This window comes from Alexandromys fortis, unplaced genomic scaffold (assembly GCF_014885135.2).
Source record: "Alexandromys fortis isolate MF-2015 unplaced genomic scaffold, M_Fortis_MF-2015_v1.1 scaffold_114, whole genome shotgun sequence".
NCBI lineage: Eukaryota > Metazoa > Chordata > Mammalia > Rodentia > Cricetidae > Alexandromys > Alexandromys fortis.
In genome coordinates, this window is record NW_026068046.1 from 4,515,502 (window position 1) to 4,521,122 (window position 5,621).

Consider the following 5,621-nt stretch of genomic DNA (forward strand, 5'->3'; position numbering starts at 1 on the left):
CAGAATTTACCAAAGAAAATAAGGTTAATGAACTGCAAGAAAAATACTTCAGAATACGCTTTCTAAAAGAAATCAGTGAGAGAAACTAAAATACAGATAATCAACTAATTTAAGAAAATCATTCATAGTCTTAATAAGAAATTCAACAAAGACATCAAAATTGATAAACATGATTAAACAGCAATTGGAGAACATAAGAATGTAAGCCAAATTAAAATAGAGGAATTCAGGACCAGATGACATTAATTGGAAAAACAAAATTTCTTATTTCAAAAAACTATTCTCTTGTAAGAAATATGAAATTAATGATAAAGGTCTCTGAGACTGTAGAACATTACAATTTTGAAATGCGTTTGAATTTTAGATCTCTGTAAAAGAAATCATATAGACTATATTTAATGAAATAATAGTTTTGCATTTGCCAAAAATATATGCACATTTTGATAGAAGAGACTTAAAGACCCTCCACCAAATAATTTTATCTTTAAAAGATTCATTGTGAGATACATTTAACTCAAACTTTCAAAAGTGGCAAAAAAGAAATTTCTAAAAACAGCAAGAGAAAAGAACCAGGCACTTTTAAGAGAATGTTCTATTAGACTAATGACAAGTTTTTACGCAGAGACATTATTGCCCAGGAGAAAATGGGTGACATTTTCAAATTCCTGAAGTTAAAAATAACTCCAAGCTGCCAACCAAGAATGCTAAATCCAGCAATGACATACTTTAGACATGAATGATAAATAATGTATTTCTAAGAGAAGCAAAAACTAAGGAAATTAATCATCACTTTAGAGGTCTTACAAAGAATATTTAAGTATTTGTACAAAGAGCAGAAGGAAAGATAAATTCAAACTTTAAAATACATGAAAGTATGAACTCTATCAGTAGCATAGCTCTAAAAATGAGAAACTCAAAATTAAAACTCATGAGTAAAGTAAAAAATTTTAAAATGAAGGAAAGGAGGGGGTAAAAGTAATAAAGGATGCAAAAAGGCAGAAAAACCTTAACATATGCTAGGGGTAGGTTGGTCTTGAATTTCCTGAGAAACCACCACATTGATTTCCAAAGTGGTTGCACAAGTTTGCAATCCCACCAGCAATGGATGAGTGTACTCCTTACTCCACAACCTATGTTCATGAGGGAAGCTGGTATGAAATTCCCTTTATCCATTGTGTCTTTATGTGGTTTGGTTATCACTGTAACTGTGACCTCATAAAAAGAATTGGGAAATTTTCCTTCTCTATTTTGTAGAAAATTTGAGGATTATTGGCTTTAACTCTTCTTTGAAAGTCTGGTAAAAGCAAAACTATAAGCTAAAACTATCTGGTCCTATGCATTTTGGGGTAGCTGTAGGAGAATTTTAATGACTGCTTCTGTTTCATTGTAGGTTATAGTTCTAAGTAAATTGTGTATCTGTTCTCTATTAACCTTTGTAAGTGGTACCTATTGTGAAAATTGTTCATTCTTTAGATTTTTAATTTGGTAGACTACATATTTTAAATTGTGTTATGTTATTTTATGGATTTTTTGTTTTTGTTGTCTTCTGCTTTGTCTCCTTTTTGTCTCTGATTTTGTTTAGTTGAATGTTCTATCTTGTAGTTTGGATAAGGGTTTTTTTTTTTAATCTTGTTGATTTTCTTGAAGAATCAACTCTTTGTTTCATTGATTCTATGTATTTTTCTCCTTGTTTCTATTTTATCAATTTGCAGACATGAACTTGATTATTCTCTGCCATTTATTCTTCTTTGTTGTGATTGATTCTTTTTGCTCCAGGGATTTCAGATATGTTGTTAAATTACTAATATTATATGTCTCCAATCTTTTTTGCTTTCTTATATAGGCACCTATAGACAATTTCATTGAATCACATAAGTTTTAGTATGCTGTACTTTCATATTTGCATTGATTTCTATAAAGTAATTTCTTTCTTGACCTATTTTTAATTCAGTAGAGAGTGTTTCAATTCCTAGGAGTTTGTAGGCTTTCTCTTCTTTCTGTTGTTATTAGAGTTTAGTGCATGGGGTCTGATAGGATTCAGGGAGTTGTTTTTTTCTTCTTTTTTTCAATTGTTTTCTATCTGTTGTTGTTAGCTTTATGTCCATGTATGTGATCATTTTTTTTTAATGAAAGCTGCATGAGGTGCAGAGAAGCTATATTCTTTTCTGTTTTGATGAAATGTTCTATAAATATCTGTTAGGCCAATTTGGTTTATAACATCTGTTATCTCTAGTATTTCTCTGTTTAGATTTTGTCTGTATGACCTGCCTGTTAGGAATTTTCCTAATGTGAGCTCTCTACCGAAGCAAAAACCTCAATCAAGCCAAATCACAACAAGCCAAATTAAAAAAAAAAAAATCAGGTTTAATGGAATTCCTGCACTATTGGGTGGCTTCAAGAGGGAATCAAAAAGCTGTGAAAGCCAACCATGGGGGGTGGACCATGAGGGAACTTTCCAAAAGAGCAGTTTAAATAGACTGAGGGAGTGGTTAAGATTTTTTTTTTTTTTAGTAGTCACTACACTTTTTATTAAAGAACTACACAATGTCATCTGCTGGCCGTGATGCCAATGTTTATTTATTTATTTATTTATTTATTTATTTATTTGTAATTTAATAGTAGTTCAAGTTGGGCGGTGGTGGCACACGCTTTTTTTTTTTAATTGAGAAAAGGAAAAGAAAAAAGAAGTTTCTGCCTCCTCCCAGCCTCCCATTTCCCTCCCCATCCTCCCACCCTTCTCCCTCTCCCCCCACTCTGTTTTGACCCTCCTCTGGGGAGTGGGCAAGGCTTGGTAGGCACAGGGACAGGGCCTCAAAAGATGGAGGCCAGAGACCAGGACTTACATTGCCCTTTGTTGAAAGTGGGGTGTAAGAGTTTCCCACAGTGTGTTAGGGACAATGTGTGATTTAAACTGTTGTACTATTCCTTTCATAAACTTTATTTTTTAAATCACTGGTTGTCACATTGACTCTAGCTTCTTTTTTATTGATTTTTATTGAACTCTACATTTTTCTCTACTCCCCTCCCTGACTAACCCCTCCATTCAGCTCTCCCACAAGGTCCACATGCTTACAATTTACTCAGGAGATCTTGTCTTTTTCTACTTCTCATGTAGATTAGATCTATGTATGTCTTTCTTAGTGTCCTCATTGTTGTCTAAGATCTCTGGGATTAAGATTTGTGGGCTGGTATTTTTTGCTTTATGTTTAAAAACCACTTACGAGTGAGTACATGTGATAATTTTCTTTCTGGGTCTGGGTTACCTCACTCAAAATTATGTTATCTAGCTCCATCCATTTTCCTGCAAATTTCAAGATGTTATTATTTTTTTCTGCTGTATAGAGTACTCCATTGTGTAAATATATCACATTTTCCTTAACCATTCTTCAGTCGAGGGGCATTTAGGTTGTTTCCAGGTTCTGGCTATGACAAACAAAGCTGCTATAAACATAGTTGAGCACATGTCCTTGTGGAACGATTGAGTGTCCTTTGGATATATACCCAAAAGTGGTATTACTGGGTCTTGAGGAAGGCTGTTTCCTAAGTTTTCAAGAAATCACCACACTGATATCCAAAGGGGCTGTACTAGCTTGAATTCCCACCCACAATGCAGAGTCTTCCCTTTAGCTGACAGCCTCTCCAGCATAAGTTGTTTCAGTGTTTTTAATCTTGGCCATTCTTCTTCTTCTTTTTTTAATGGAATCTCAGAGTTGTTTTTATTTGAATTTCTCTGACGACTAAGGCTATTGAGCATTTCCTTAAGTGTCTTTCAGCCATTTTAGATTCCTCTGTTAAGAGTTCTCTGTTTAGGTCTGTACTCCATTTCTTTTATTGGATTTTTTGTTTTTTGATGACCAATTTTTTGAGTTCTTTGTATATTGTGGAGATCAGACCTCTGTCTGATGTGAGGTTAGTGAAGATCTTTTCCCATTCTGTAGGCTGTCATTTTGTCTTGTTGACCATGTCCTTTGCTTTACAGAAGCTTTTCAGTTTCAGAAGGTCCAATTTATTAATTGTTTCTCTCAGTGTCTGTGCTGCTGGAGTTATATTTAGGAACCAGTCTCCTGTGCCAACACATTCAAGTATACTCTCCACTTTCTCTTCTGTAAGTTTCAGTGTGGCTGGCTTTATGTTGGGGTCTTTGATCCACATGGACTTGAATTTTGTGCATGGTGATAGATATGGATTTATTTTCATTCTTTTACATGTTGATATTCAGTTATGCCAGCACACTTTGTTAAATATGCTTTCTTCCATTTGATATCTTTTGCTTCTTTGTCAAAAATTAGGTGTTCGAAGGTGTGTGGAATAATATCTGGGTCTTCAATTTGGTTCCATTGGTCCTCCTGTCTGTTCTTATGCCAATACTAGGCTGTTTTTAGTACCGTAGCTCTATAGTAGATTTAAAGTCAAGGATTGTGATAACTCCAGAAGTTCTTTGATTGTACAGGATTATTTTGGCTATCCTGTTTTTTTTTTTTTTTCTGTCTGTATGAAGTAGAGTACCATTATTTCAAGGTCTGTGAAGAATTTTGCTGGGCATTGCATTGAATCTGTAGATTGCTTCTGATAAGATTGCTATTTTTACTATGTTAATTTTACTTACACAGAAGCATGGGAGATCTTTCCACTTTCTGGTGCCTTCTTCAATTTCTTTCTTCAAAGATTTAAAATTCTTGTCATACAAGTCTTCCACTTGTTTGGTTAGAGCTGCTCCAAGATATTTTATGCTATTTGTGGCTATTGTGAAGGGTGATGTTTCTCTGATTTCTTTTTCAGATATTTTATCATCTGTGTACAGGAGGGTTACTGATTTTTTTGAGTTAATCTTGTATCATGCTACATTACTGAAAGTGTTTATGAGTTGTCAAAGCTCCTTTGTAGAATTTTTGGGGTTGCTTATGTAAACTATTATATCATCAGCAAGAGTGTGACTTCTTCTTTTCTGAAATTGTATCCTATAACTGTTGAATAAATATAAATAGTCATCAAAAGTCTCCCAACCAAGCAAAGGCCAGTTCAAGTTGGTTTCAGCTCAGAATTCCACACAATTTTCAATGAAGGACTAATACCAATATTCCTCCAATTATTCCACATAATAGAAACTTAAGGAACATTGCCAAACTCTTCTTATGAGTCTAAAAGTATCCTGGTACCAAAACGACAGAAAGACATTACTAAGAAAGAGAATTATAGACCAATCTCACTCATTAACATTGATGCAAAAATACTAAATAAAATACTAACAAATTCAATCCAAAAACACATCAGAACCATCATCACCATGGTCAAGTCGGCATCAGCCCAGAGATGCAGGGATGGTACAAAATATGAAAATCTGTCAATGTAATTTACCATATAAACATACTGAAAAATCAAAAACATATAATCATCTCATTAGATGCTGAAAAAGCTTTTGATAAATACAGCATCCTTTCATGATAAACATCTTGGAGAGAGTAGGGATACAAGGAACATACCTAAATATAATAAGGGCAATATACAGCAAGCCAACAGCCAACATCAAAGTTAATGGAGAGAAACTCCCAGCAATCCCACTGAAATCAAGAACAAGGCAAGGTTATCTACTCTCTACATGTCTATTCACATAGTTCTTGAGG